The following is a 14,216-nucleotide window of genomic DNA, read 5'->3' as shown; positions in this document are numbered from 1 at the left end:
TAATGGCAATAAGTATCAACACTTATTGTTTATTTTAATTTTGTTGAAATAGTATAGTTCTAACTTTTACTTCATTTATCAAAAATAGTATGTTACTATGAGAATTTTTTTAGAATTTATTTCACTATTATAAAAAATAATGAAGTTAAAAAACTTTAAAAGAGTAAAAATATATATGTTCTCCTTCCTATAAATAATTGAAATTCAATTTTACTTTCTATTAAATTTTTCTTTAAATAACGGTCCTCATAAAATTTCACACATTTAATTCATACTGTCTACTTTAAATAAGGATGCTACAAACTCTTATAAATCTCTAAATTCTGTCAGGAATTTCATCAAACAGCTTTTGAGCATAAGGATGTTACACTTGATTGTCGCCATTAATTGTGATACTGTTAGCTGAGATTTTGACAGGCGAAGGAAGATATGGTTCTAAAGGATATACCTCGAAGAGAGGCACATGGCTTTTAGAGGCCATTCGAGATTCTCTTTTTATGTAAAAAGGGGTTTTACCTCGTCAAAGTAAAACTTTAGTTAAATATCTTCGAAGGTGAAGGGTAAAAGACTTAGAATATTTCAGAGCATTTGGAAAGTAAGCTTCGACAGCCACGTTGATTACGTTATGGCGCCTCGAGTAGAAGAAGATTTGAATTCAAACGATCTGTCTTTTCCAAAAAGGACGGGTGGAAGTCTTAGAAGATCGAGGAGCATGCAGGCGAAAACGTGGCACTCCGTTAGGAAAAGACCGTTACTGTCGAATTAGTATAAATTAAGGTCTTAGCGTTACATTTTAGTGTGTTCAAATATGTACAAAACTCAATTATACTCAAAGTACCAAGTGAATTGAGAAACAAGTGCTGAGAATGTACGTGTGAATTACCAATTTATGTTAATCGAATTACTTTACAGTTTATCAATTCAGATTTCCATTCAGTAAAGTCTTTATTTTTTTTAATTGCTTTTGAGTCAATATCCCTGTTATTCATTCTTGCACTTTACCTTTTTTACCATTCATACACCTTATCTTTTACTTTTCAAACACATTTCTTTTATTTTTAAACTTAACACAAAACCAAACTAAGAATGAACACAAAGCACACCTATAATTTGGAGAACCCTGACAATGGGCATTTATCTTTCCAAAACCTAATGATCAGATATGTGGGTGGTTCCCCTATATCGATTTCATATGTACAATATTACTTTCCAATATTATGGCCTATGGTTACATTTCACAACCTTCGAGCACCATTCAATGTAGTTTACTATTATGTCGCTCAAGGATATATCCTCCTTCTAAGAACTATATTCGAGCTTTTCAACATTTGTGCACTTATCTTAAAATTAAACCTTGTGCTTCGATATTTTGCACCATGTTTCATATCCACTGGAAGGTTTCAAAGCACACCTATAATTTGGTTATTTTCATGTCGGGCTTTCCTATATTTAAACTATTACCACACCCTTATCACTATTTTCACCACCATTTTGCAATTACTTGCCTCTTGTCAAGGCCTCACACAAATCGATGTGCACTATTGGTATACCTTGTAAACCTCGTTTTAACCGATGTTGATCAAATGACCATTTTAAGGAAAACATGGAGAATCTCCATTTTGGCTCTAAAATGTTAAAAATGGGGAAGTCGATTCTTTTTAAAAGAATAAAGGACTATATAGATTTTTTTTAAGTATAAGAGTCACACCATGTCATATAGATTCAAAGACCATCATTTCCTCCGTTAAGGCGATATTTCCTTTATTTTAGGAGTGTATTGGTTTTTTGTGTTGAATTGAATTTTCTTGTTCTCTTATTGTTTTCTCTTCTACTATTTCGCAACTAACTTATCGGGTGGAAATATACTCAAGAGGATTATGGAGCAGAAGGTCAATTCCTCGGTTTTATTTTCCTTTTTAGATAGAGTGGGGCATGCTAAAGGCAAATATGTTTTGTTTTCCTCTATCTTCTGGAGTCAACTGTTGTCGTATACCCTTCTTTGCCATATCTAAACGGGAGTTCTTATTATCTTTAGTCTCTCCTGGAATGTTTAGAAGTGTTCTTATCAAACTATCACACATGTTTTTCTCCACATGCATCACATCAAGACAATGTCTTACATCCGACAAATGGTTATCTTTTGGTAACATTTGTTTCAAAAAATCAAGAAATTATGTGAAAATTTTATCCGACCATCCACTTTTTGCCTTCAAATTAAATAATTTTAACAACACAGACAATCGTGTAAAGCTTGTGCACCCCTTATATAAAGGTGCATCTTTGTTGCTATATAAAGTATCATGAATATGGGATTTCATATAAGACAATTCTCTAATATCACATATCATATCTTCTAGTCGATCATCCATATCTTCATCAAATTCATCCATTTGTGACATCACATTTCGATTTTCATCCATTTCTCCATGCCACATCCATGTTATATAATTTTGACATATTCCATCACAACATAGATGATAAAATATTTATTTCTTTGACCTTTTTTATATTCCCGCAGTTAATACAATGACAATAAAAGATACTTTTATTGTCGGAAACATTTTGTTCGGTGAATTCAAGGAATTCAAAAACTCATTTCTCATACATCGGACCTAATTTATTAGCTTTCATCCAACTACGATCCATAACAAATTCTGAAGTTTATATCAAAAGACTAATGTGAATGACACACTAATGCTACATACACAACATACTAATATGATTATATGCATATGCATATCCATCACAACAATATAATATTTAACAACACCAAAACCTAAAGCATATTCATAACCACGAATACAGTTCATCACGTCAATCAACGATAATTTCATTTGTGACTACACAAAGTTATAGTCACAAAATATGAATAAAACATGAACAAGGCAACATGAACAATAAATATCACAATGTCAATGTTGAAATCGTTGATTCATGAAACGCAACAAAAGCCATCATCATTTATGTGTTAATAAAAGAAACTAGTAACCCTAGCGAAGAACATAAACATTCAGAAAGTTGTACAACTACTGTTAACCACAGAGAGAGAGAGAGAGAGAGAGAGAGAGAGAGAGAGAGAGAGAGAGAGAGAGAGAGACCAAGGAATGAACAACGAACACAGAATGGTAACGTACCGTACTTTAAAGAAGATGAAGAGACCAAGAAATGATATTCGTTAACAAAAATTAATGGAGATTGTGAAGATTTCGCCATCATTGTCGCCTCGTTCGCTAGGGCACCCTCGTGTGTTATGAACAAAATAAAGTACCTATTATGTTTTAATTTTGTAGTAAAAAATTTCACAACGGTTCCTAACAACAACTGTAGTGAAATATGAAACATATAACCACGGTTGAATGAAACAACCGTATTGTTTTTAGAAACCATGATGAAAAGTTTTTTAATAAAATAAAAAAATTATATACGTTAAAAATAAGATATTACTATAGTGACAAAATGTTCGTGGTAATATAGTGTTATCAAAGATATATTTTGTAGTAGTGTGTGATCTGTCTTATCCAAAAAGAACGCATGGAAGTCTTAGAAGATCGAGGAGCATGCAGGCGAAAACGTGGCACTCCGTTAGGAAAAGGCCGTTACGGTCGAATTAGTATAAATTAAGGTCTTAGCGTTAGATTTTAGTGTGTTCAAATATGTATAAAACTCAATTATACTCAAAGTACCAAGTGAATTGAGAAACGAGTGCTGAGAATGTACGTGTGAATTACCAATTTATGTTAATCGAATTACTTTACAGTTTATCAATTCAGATTTTCATTCAGTAAAGTCTTTAATTTTTTGAATTGCTTTCGAGTCAATATCCATATTATTCATTCCCGCACTTTACCTTTTTTACCACTCATGCACTTTATCTTTTACTTTTCAAACACATTTCTTTTATTTTTAAACTCAACACAAAATCAAACCAAGAATGAACACAACCCTACAATAATTCATCTTTTTCATACAATAATTTTAATATCAATACTAAAAGTAATCACTAGTAATCTATCGTTAGTTAATTTAGTAGTGATTGACGTTAAATTTGATAGGAACGACCACGATTCAATCCCACGCAGTTGCAATCAAAAGAAGATTAAAACTATTTAATGTTAGAACTGATCTCTAAACTAGATTAAACAGTTCAGTAGACCGAATAATGTGGTTATTTAATTTATTAAACTCTACACCTTTTAAGAACATGAAATCTTCATACAAGATTGAACTAAGAAATGGTGTAGAAGATTTATCTTAAAAAAACTATTTTTCCTTGCAATGAACACGTAAATGAATCTCTAGACCTGCTTTAACTTAAAGAGAAATGGATAGAAGAATAACAATGGTATTTTAATAATATTTCGACCATATTGTCATCGCTAATCACTTAATATAGTCTCAACACTACATATGATGAATTTTTACAACATTATTCTAAATGGATAAATTCTTATTTACCCATAATAGAAATTACATACACAAAATATATAATTTTTTAAGACAGCCTAAAATTGACATCAATCAAAATAAATTAAGTCTAGTGTAATCTAAAGCTTAAACATATGTATTCGTCTCATATACTTTTGAAATATAAATCTTACTCATGCAATTTTATCCTCTCATTAAATATATTTATTAAGACAGCATATTATATTATATAATACATAAATCTAAGAGGGAAAGGCATGGTCTCCGCTGGTCTCTGTTGCAATTGTTAGTTGGTCTAATAATGATTGCTTTGAATTTAGTAGAGAAGACAAGGTTCAATATTTTATAACTATGATTAGAAGGGGCTGAAACTATTTGACGACAGAACTAACCTCCAAACTGAACTATATTATGAATGGTGAAGAAAACTAAAAAAAATAAAAAAATACAAGACAGTTAACTAAAAAGCCAAGAAAAGGCCCCACCTTCAATATCAGGGGAAGACAACACCTTGAAAGCCCACAACACAACTATCAACAGAACAACACTAGTAGCCAAAATAAAGCCAAAGAGAGGCTTACAAAACAACATGGAGGACCCCAAACGAAGGGCTTCACCCTCTAATTTTAAAGATGTAGTTTTTGTGTGAAATAACCTTAAATGATACCTAAAAATTATAATTTCACATACTCTTCTGACATTTTATAATGGTTTGCTAGGAACAAACTAATTATTCAAGCACCAAACGTTAGATAATTCATGGTGATTGTTGGGACTATTTGATGTCATAACTGATCTCTTAAATTAAATCAGTTGGTCTAATAAACCAGATACTAATAAAATCTTGTTTGATTTAGTTTTGGAAAACAACTTTTTAGTTTTAAAATTCAAAAAGAAAGAACTTGTTTGATCATACAATTTTCTAAAATTATTTTTCAAAACCGCTTTCTATTATTTAGTTTTGTAAACATAAAAAAACAAAACAACTCATAGATGTTTTTATTTTCGATTCTAAATTTTAGTTTTAAAAATGGTAAAATTGAAAAGAAAAAGAAAAACACGAAAAAAGGTAGTTGTCATTAATTGTAATTGTATAATATTTTAAACTTTTGATCTAATTTTTATTTCCTCTTGTATTGAATTTGAATAACATAAAGGTAGTCTTTGTTTTTTCCTTTAATGACTCATTTATTACACAGATACACAATACAACCAAAAGTATTGTTTTATTTTAACATTTTTATTATTTTTACTTATATGACGTGTGAAACAATTTTATATACTTTTATTTTTAGATTTTACTAACTGGGTCTTTGTATTTATATTGAAAGATTTGTTTTCAATAAAAACTATTTTAATTATAATATAGTAATATAATTAATAATATTAATATAGAAGTATAATTTCAATAATAAAGTGGGTTTTTTATATTCTAAATACGAGAAATTTTTTATATATATATATATATATTGTTAATGTAAAATATAATTTTATTATAATTAATATTTTAAAAATTGAATTGGTCGTCAAATTGATAAGGTGTTGAATCATTGGTGTATTGATCGAACCTTTAGATTATTGGTCGAATCGCATGGTTAAATCAGATTAAACATGATAATTCAGTTAAACGGATTAAACATGACAATTCAGTTAAATAAACATATCTTTATGACAAAACTATATAGATATTAAACTGATCAAACATGATGACTCTGTCTCTAAGAAAAGTTACAACATCTATAAATTTCAAAATATCATAATTTCACAAGTTCATTCTTTAAATTTAAATTTTAAACATAATCATCGCACAATAAAATAAGATAAAATACAAACCTAAATAAATTTTGAACAAAGTGTAATTGCAACATACTGAATAACAAAATAATTGTGGTGTCTAATAAACTTAATTTTAAGGGAGAAAAGTTGTTCCAAATAAATTTTGAACAAATTCAACAAAGTCTACTCACTTTTTATTTTATTTTTATTTTAAATCATCAAAATGGCATCGATTTGTCTGAGGAAAAAAAAGGAAGCATTTAACCCGCCTATTTTTCAAATTCGTTGGTTTTGACATGTTTTAAACAGTTTTGTCCGATTTCAACTGATTCAATAGTTTACCTAATCTAGCAATCAGATCAGATTGGTGACCACTCCGACTGTTGATTCAATAAGTTCAATTGATCGATCTGGTTTGATTTTTAAAACACTACCAACAACCAATCAGTGTCTATTCTTCCAAATCACACATATATTTTAAAATTAATTTAATGACATGATCATTCAACTTTACAAATATAAAAATATTTTATGTGCACAAGTTATAAACTTGACTTGAAAATAAGTAAATTATATATTTAATTATAAAAAAAATTATCTCAATTTTATTCAGCAATTAAGTTATATATTTGTATATTTAACTATAAACAATTAAAATTAAATTATCAATTATAGAATCACCTTCAATTAATTAATATAAAAACTAAGATCAAATTACCCAATAAATTTTTTTAGCTTTCATCTCTAAAACTGTTTTTAAGAACTAGTTTACCAAATGACTTTTTTCATTTTTCCCATTTTAAAAACAGTTTTTAAAATTGATATTATCAAACAAATTTTTTCTTTGTTTTCTTCTTTTAAACATTTTTTTGAAACAGTTTTATAAAATATATTTTAAAAACTAAAAAACAAAACTAATTCAAACACCCCTAATATTCAAGCAAAACAAAACCCTTTCAATTTGTACAACAGAAAATGTGTTGCATGCATAGCATTGATATTTACTAAAATAAGTGTTTTCGAGAGATGATTGTTGTTCTGTGTGCACTAGCATGTGGTGTCTACACAAATTCTCTTTCACGGAACCCTTTCCTAAAGCAGCTGTTGACAAAGAAAAAAGGTTAAGGATATTTTTTATTTTTATAAATATTTCAAATTTCATTTTTAGTTTTTATAATATATATATATATATATATATATATATATATATATATATATATATATATATATATATATATATATATATATATATTAGGTTTTATAAAAAAATTATGCATGTACTTTTAGTCTTTGTTATTTTTTAAAATTTTTAAAATTATTTAATTATTTTTAAATTTTTAAACAATTTTTTTCATACACTACGCCAAAATTGATATTTTGTAGCGCCTAATTTAATAGCACTTTTAAAAAAAGTGCTATTAAAAAGGAAAAAACATATTTATAATAGCACTTTATGGTCGGACGCTATTATAAAATACAAACAATGTGATTTTGATAGCACTTAGTAAAAAAACGCTATTATTAAACCTCATTAAGATAGCACTTTCTGAAAAACGCTATTAATATTGTACATTTAGATAGCGCTTTCTGAAAAATGCTATTAATATTATACACTAAGATATCGCTTTCTGAAAAACGCTATTAATATTCTTCACTATTTTTAAAAAAAAAATATTTATCATTTAGATAGCACTTCATGTAAAAGTGCTATTATTTTAGCCATCCCTAAATACTACTATGGAACTTAATAAATTAATAAAATAAAATAAAAAAAGCGGATACATTTTCATTCTTGGCGCAAAATATTGGGGAAACTTTTCATTTTGCCCCCTAAAACATTCTCTCCTAACTCTTTCCCTTAATACTCTTCCGCTAAATACTCTCCAAACATCATCTCTCACCGATTACTCTTCTCCGCCGAATCCACTCACGCCGTCGATTCCACTCACACCGTCAAACCCAACCCACTCTATTCTTCTATGTTTCATTGAGTTTTATGATTAGCTTTAACTTTCAATATCAAATGCCAATTACAAGGTTAAACCTAACTAACACTAGCATCACTACTACTATTTTGATATTTTATAGCACTAATTTAATAGCGCTTTTCTCAAAAGTGGTATAAAATATTTCAAATTAAAACATATAATATAGCGCTTTGCTTATAAATGCTATTATAGATTACTAACCAAAAGCAAAAGAAACACTAATACATAAGTTTAATATCACTTTTATGTGGAGCGCTAATAAAGGGGGTAGTCTTATAATAGCACTTTGTTAGAAAGCGCTATTACAAATCTTTCCAAAAAATTAAAAAAAAAAAGACGCACATTGGTCGCGTGTTCGATCCAAACTGACAACACTTTTTATTTTACTCTAACCAAATTACTCTAATTGATATTTCCCTTTCCTTATAAATAAAAAATATAATAAAATATATGCACTATCAGAATCTCACTTTCTCACCTTCCCTTCACCGTACGCAGAATCACATCCTCATTCTCAAATTTCAATGACCATTTTCATTCTTTTCTCTAAATCTAGGGTTAGGAATTCAAGATCCGTATTCAATTTTAAGAAAATTTATGAAACCCTAAACCCCCTTTTGATTCCGATCGGAGATCCAAGAAAAAGATGAAGAGTACGACATGATAATTTCGGGAACTGGTATCAAGGAATGCATTCTTAGTGGTCTTCTCTCTGTCGATGGCCTCAAGGTAACCAACTCTTCCCAGAATTCCATTTTCTGTTATAAATTTGTTGTTACTGTAGTCGATACATAGATAGATCCAACGTGCTTGATTCGTTCATGTGTAGGTTCTTCACTTGGATAGAAATGACTATTACGGAGGAGAATCCACCTCGCTCAATCTTATTCAGGTCTTCTTTAGGGTAGAATCAAACCATTGAGATTTAGAGGTGAATTCCTTTCTTTCTTTTTTTAGGCAAAATATGTGAGTTTGTATCTTTCATCCTATACATGATAGGGAATAATGGGCTCATGTGATCTATGTATCTGACTGCATCTGGTGGGAAAATATCTCTTTGTTCTTTTTGTATCTATGCCATGCCATGAATTTACTTGATATGATTTAATTTCATTAGTATTAGAAGCTTTATGTTTCCCTGATAAAACTTTTATGATCCTTTGCTGTAAATGCTTGTCCTAAGAAACCATAAAAGATGCACAAAGGTGGATGAGCTGAAAGGTTCTATAATTTACTTTTCTTGTCGTATGATTAACGTTTTGAGATTTTGAACAATATTATCTTCCAACTCATTGAGACATTTGTTGCATATAAAATCTAGTATTGTAATCGGAATTTTTCAGAGACTAACTTGAACCTTTATTATACCAATTGCTGATTCGAAAATGCATATGGTTGGGGAAAACACCTTTCTAAAACAAAAATCCCATCATATATGATTGATGTAATAAGGTGATGATTGCACACAAGGAAGTTGTTGTTCAAGCAATTGTTGTTTATCTATTAACGAGATTGTCGGATACACCATACCAAATCATCATTTTGTGCTTGGCTCTCGTTCGCCACGCAGACAGAGAAATCCCATGTAGCAACTTTACCACATCTTTTTCCACTCATGCTTATATACAAACATTTTTCACTTGTCTGACATCAATTTTCTTGTTGTCAAGGTGCTTCTATATTATGCGACCAACACACTGAATGCACGTATTCAAGAGTTTAGAAAGTAGGACTTTGTTATGCTTATCTAGTCGTTAGAAACCAGGCCTTTAGAAACCCGTTACTGCCAAATGATGAAAAGTATCTCCATGATGGTTGGTTAACAATGCTAGTGAAGGAGATGCATTTATCATAATTTCTAGCACAGGTAAGTAACCCATGTAACAAGTTACATTTAATGAAGTGTTTCCTTGAGTATCAGTTAAGTTTATGGGTCTATGGACTTGTATATGGTCTGTTCTCTTAAGCAGTGCATCTAGATTAATCTTTAGTTCAACTTGGATTTGTGGTTAGCAGTAGGCGTCAGATTTGTGGTTAGCAGTAGGTTTAGTTTTCATTTCAAAAGGGTTGAGGTTTGTATCAACTATGAGTTGTTTAGAGGAAATGCATATGTAAAGGGTGTGAGAAAATGTGAGAGGCTATTATTAATTTTGTATAGACAAGTTGGTATGCAAGAGTTCTTTTTCTTTTTCTCTTTGATGTTCAAAGAGAATAGAAAGATAATAAAAGTGAATTCATAATTCAACTTTATCAAACTATAGAATATTATAAAATATTTCTTTATCAAACTATAGAATTTTTTAAAATGAGAAGAATTAAATATGAATTTTTTAAAATTTAAAAGATAATGATAAAAGTAATGCAAATCTCAACTTAGAAATCAAATTTTGAGTTCTTTTTTTTCTAAGAACTTTTTATAACGTTTTAAACATGTCTGTAAAATAATTATTCAAAAATATACATCGATTTAACAGTAGAGACTAAAACTACGTGCATAATAATTTTGTGAGGACCAAAACATGTCATTTTTTTATTAGGGACTAAAAACAAAATTTAGTAATTTTATAGTGACCAAAAAAATATTTAACCCTAAAAAAAATTAACTCGCCACCCAACAGTTTTACCTGAAACTCTCTTAAAGTATATGAAAAAATCAAAATATCTAAACCAAAAATTTCATCATTTTACAAGATTTACAAGAGTTTATCGAAAAACCAAAATTTTCGTAATTTCTGGTAGTTCATGTTTTTTTTTTTAAAATACCAGAAATTTCATAACTTTCGGTAGTTTACATTTTAACTAATTTTTTTTGTTTTATTTGTTTCAGTGAGGATCAGGGGTATAGACGGTTCCGTTGCGGGCATGTTTGTTGATAAATTGGATGCTCAGGCCCGGAGAGATAAGGCAGAGGCAGAGGCTTCCCAACTACGGGCTGGAAGACATCCTCCAACTGGTTCTCACCAAAAATGGTTGGCTAAGCATACGTAATATCGCACACTCATACGTCGGACTGCTAGAGTTGCTACTACGAAGGAGGCACCTGCACCTGTTCCTGTGACTGAGCAGATACCTATGGAGGAGCCAGTTGTTCATGTACCCTCTGTGGAGGAGCCAACTGCAGAGGTACCAGCTGTGGAGCCAGCTGTAGAGGTGTCTGCTATGGTGGAGGAGGTACCTGATGTGGAGGAGCAGGTACCCGTTATGGAGTTGGTTGTTGAGGAGGCTCTTGCGACGGTTGGTGGGGTGTCTCCTATTGATATATATGCCACGACATGTGCGTCTATATAGTCATCAGTTCACATTGATGGAGCCTTTCCAGGAGGACCTACTGACAGGTCCGTGCTCACAGGATATAATGACCATGTCACATTTCGTATATGGCAGGGCGAGGTATATATGTTATACTTTTTATTGCAAATTATTCATTATGGGTCGATTGACTATCTGAAAGTTTATTGATTATTTTTTAATTTTGTTTCTTACAGGAACGTCTGACGCTAAAGGTCACATCCCATGGCTCAAAGTTGAAGAATTTTCCAGAGGGTAGATGCCTAAGCAGGTCAGTCGTATTGTTACCGACTTTAGCCTGCTGGAGTTCGCTGAATGCTCACTTACCATGCTCGACGCCTCCCTCCTATCATCTTTTGTTGAGTGGTGGCACCCTGAGACCTCATCCTTTCATCTTCCCATTTGGGGAGATGACTATCACATTGGATGATGTCTCGTCGTTGTTTCATATTCCCAACGTTGGTACATTCTTCATTGGTCCTCATATTAACCAAGGTGCGACGCTGGAACATGTTATAGAGGATCTAGAGGTTGATGAAGGTGTGGAGCTTGAGGAGTTTGCCACTAACAGAGGCTTGCACCTTCAGATGTCTTGACTGAGGAAGAGGTACGATGATCTTGTGGCGGTAGAGAGGTATGAGGCAGCCGCTAGGGCGTACATGCTACATCTAATGGCATGTACTCTCTTTGCAGAAAAATCTGGTGTTTATATAGATGTTCGCTACCTTTGGTTATTCAGTAGCCTAGACACTCCAAATTGGGCTTGGGGAGTGACATTGTTGACTATGTTATACACTGCACTTGGAGTTGCTTCTCATCCTGAGACCAGACAATTAGCTGGTTATTTGACCCTATTACAAGTATACTAACATTTCTTTTCTTTTTTTATTTTTACTTTGTTATTTGATTTTGTTAGTTATTTGTTGGATGTCATATTAATCATTTTTTATTTGTTCAGTGTGAAATATACGAGCATTTCCTCTACATATGTGATAGGAGACTACATCGTGTTCCAACAAGTGCTCCATTGGTGAGGAGATGGAAAGGCATGCATGTGGTTTGTGGTGGTTTTATGGAGTTAATGAGGATGCTTGATGTGCTGATAGTAGATGATGTCATTTGAACACCATAGTCGGTGCCCCGTCCCCATTGCCCATTTGACAATGCAGCATTGTATTCAGGGCATATGAGGTGGGAGAACCACGTGGCTAGACACCTGCCTAAGAGGTTTCTGCGACAGTTTGGTTTTGTCCAGGGTATCCCTCGTCCAGTACCTGAGGCTCCATCTAGTAGGAATGACAGATGGTTTCAGAGCCACATCATCAACTCTGCCCGTGAGATTAGAGCTAGCGCCGTTTTGGTACAACATCCTTCACAGTGCAAGGATGGTTACTTAGAGTGGTATCACAGTATATCACACGCTCGCCTCATACCATCGACTGCATGGTCTTCTAATATTTCGAGGCCTTCTAGTTCTAGGGTTTCTGATGTTGAGGTACGGGCTGACGATGTTTCACCGCCACCACCTCCACCTCCCGCAGGGGACTAGGATAGGCCTGCAATTGATTGTTCTTCTTGTAGATAACCTCACGGGTTTGGTAAACCTGGATGGTGAGGTTTTTACAGGTTTATCTAGGATAACCAACATAGCCCGTATGAGGTCTATGTAGCTGTGCTATATATTTTGTGACACATACTTGTTATCGCCGTACTTATTTATTGCATAACATTTTGGGGATTATGTGATTCAAAGATGAACACAACATAAAACAGTACAAAAAACATAATATAAAAAACACTAAACATGAAAAACTAGGTACTACCAGATGATTCTGAACATTTCAATATCTTCATTATATCATTGACGGATCTTATTATCTGTGCATCCAACTCGACCGGACGTTTAGTTATCCTACGGCGAAATGATTTTTACATGGACTTGACATCTTCATCGGTCTTCAACTTAATCAAGTTGTATTTCACCCTTCCATTAATATAAATCCAATCTTCATGAAACTCGATCTTCCTCACCCTTCTGTTATCTGTATGAGGCATTAATTCATTCAACTTGTCTGTCAAATTGGGGAGAGGTGTGGCGTCATCCGGAAGCTTGAATTCAACCGGAGGGTTGTATCCGTTGAAATACATTTCTGTCTTAATCAGAAATTGAGGAAGGTGCATTTTTTGAGATGGATTTTTCTATAACATATGCCCTTATTTATACAAATGAGAATTCATTTTAGATCACATAAATTTGTAGGTGCAGTCAGAATCCTCCAAATATGTTGGCAAAATCCTTACTGTCGAAAAAATTTCAAATGAATACACTATCATAAATTTCAATATACCACTAAATTTCCGGTATTCAGTCGTAAATTTGAAATTTTCAGAAAAAATTTACCAATACTAGAAATTTCAAATGTGCTACCAGAAATTTCTTTCAGAAAAATTGTTCCATTTCACCGAGGGCATTTTTAAAATAATGTAAAATGGAGGGGTGCGAGGTATAATTTGGGGTGACAAGTAAAATTCTTTAAAAACTATCTAAATTTTTTCCAAATTTTTTTCCAAATCAAATACAAAATGTGGTCTAAGACCTTTAGATGTTATCCCAATAAAGGAAGGAGAATTTCTTAATGCACCATTATAGCTTTTTAGAGACCCTTGGCGAAATTTTCATAATATTCTCTGAATTAGAATATCTATATCTAAATTAATCTTTTTTCACAAAATACTTAA

General features: G+C 31.8%; 1 long non-coding RNA gene across 3 annotated transcripts; it reads left to right on the top strand.

Annotated features, from left to right (window-relative positions):
- Positions 1-8,636: 8,636 nt before the first annotated feature.
- LOC131633178 (uncharacterized) lies at positions 8,637-13,786 on the top strand. Of its 3 annotated transcripts, XR_009293249.1 has the most exons (6): positions 8,637-8,918; positions 9,019-9,774; positions 9,860-10,056; positions 11,017-11,579; positions 11,675-12,337; positions 12,436-13,786. It is a non-coding gene; the product is annotated as an uncharacterized LOC131633178 (long non-coding RNA). The 3 variants fall into 3 exon arrangements; XR_009293247.1 differs by having other exon boundaries at positions 9,019-10,056; XR_009293248.1 differs by lacking the exons at positions 11,017-11,579; positions 11,675-12,337; positions 12,436-13,786 and having other exon boundaries at positions 9,019-10,379.
- The last annotated feature ends 430 nt before the right edge of the window (positions 13,787-14,216 follow it).

The sequence above is a fragment of the Vicia villosa genome, unplaced genomic scaffold (assembly GCF_029867415.1).
Source record: "Vicia villosa cultivar HV-30 ecotype Madison, WI unplaced genomic scaffold, Vvil1.0 ctg.001083F_1_1, whole genome shotgun sequence".
In the NCBI taxonomy this organism is placed as follows: domain Eukaryota; kingdom Viridiplantae; phylum Streptophyta; class Magnoliopsida; order Fabales; family Fabaceae; genus Vicia; species Vicia villosa.
The sequence above is the reverse complement of the archived record's forward strand: the minus strand, read 5'-3'. Positions and strand labels throughout refer to the sequence as shown.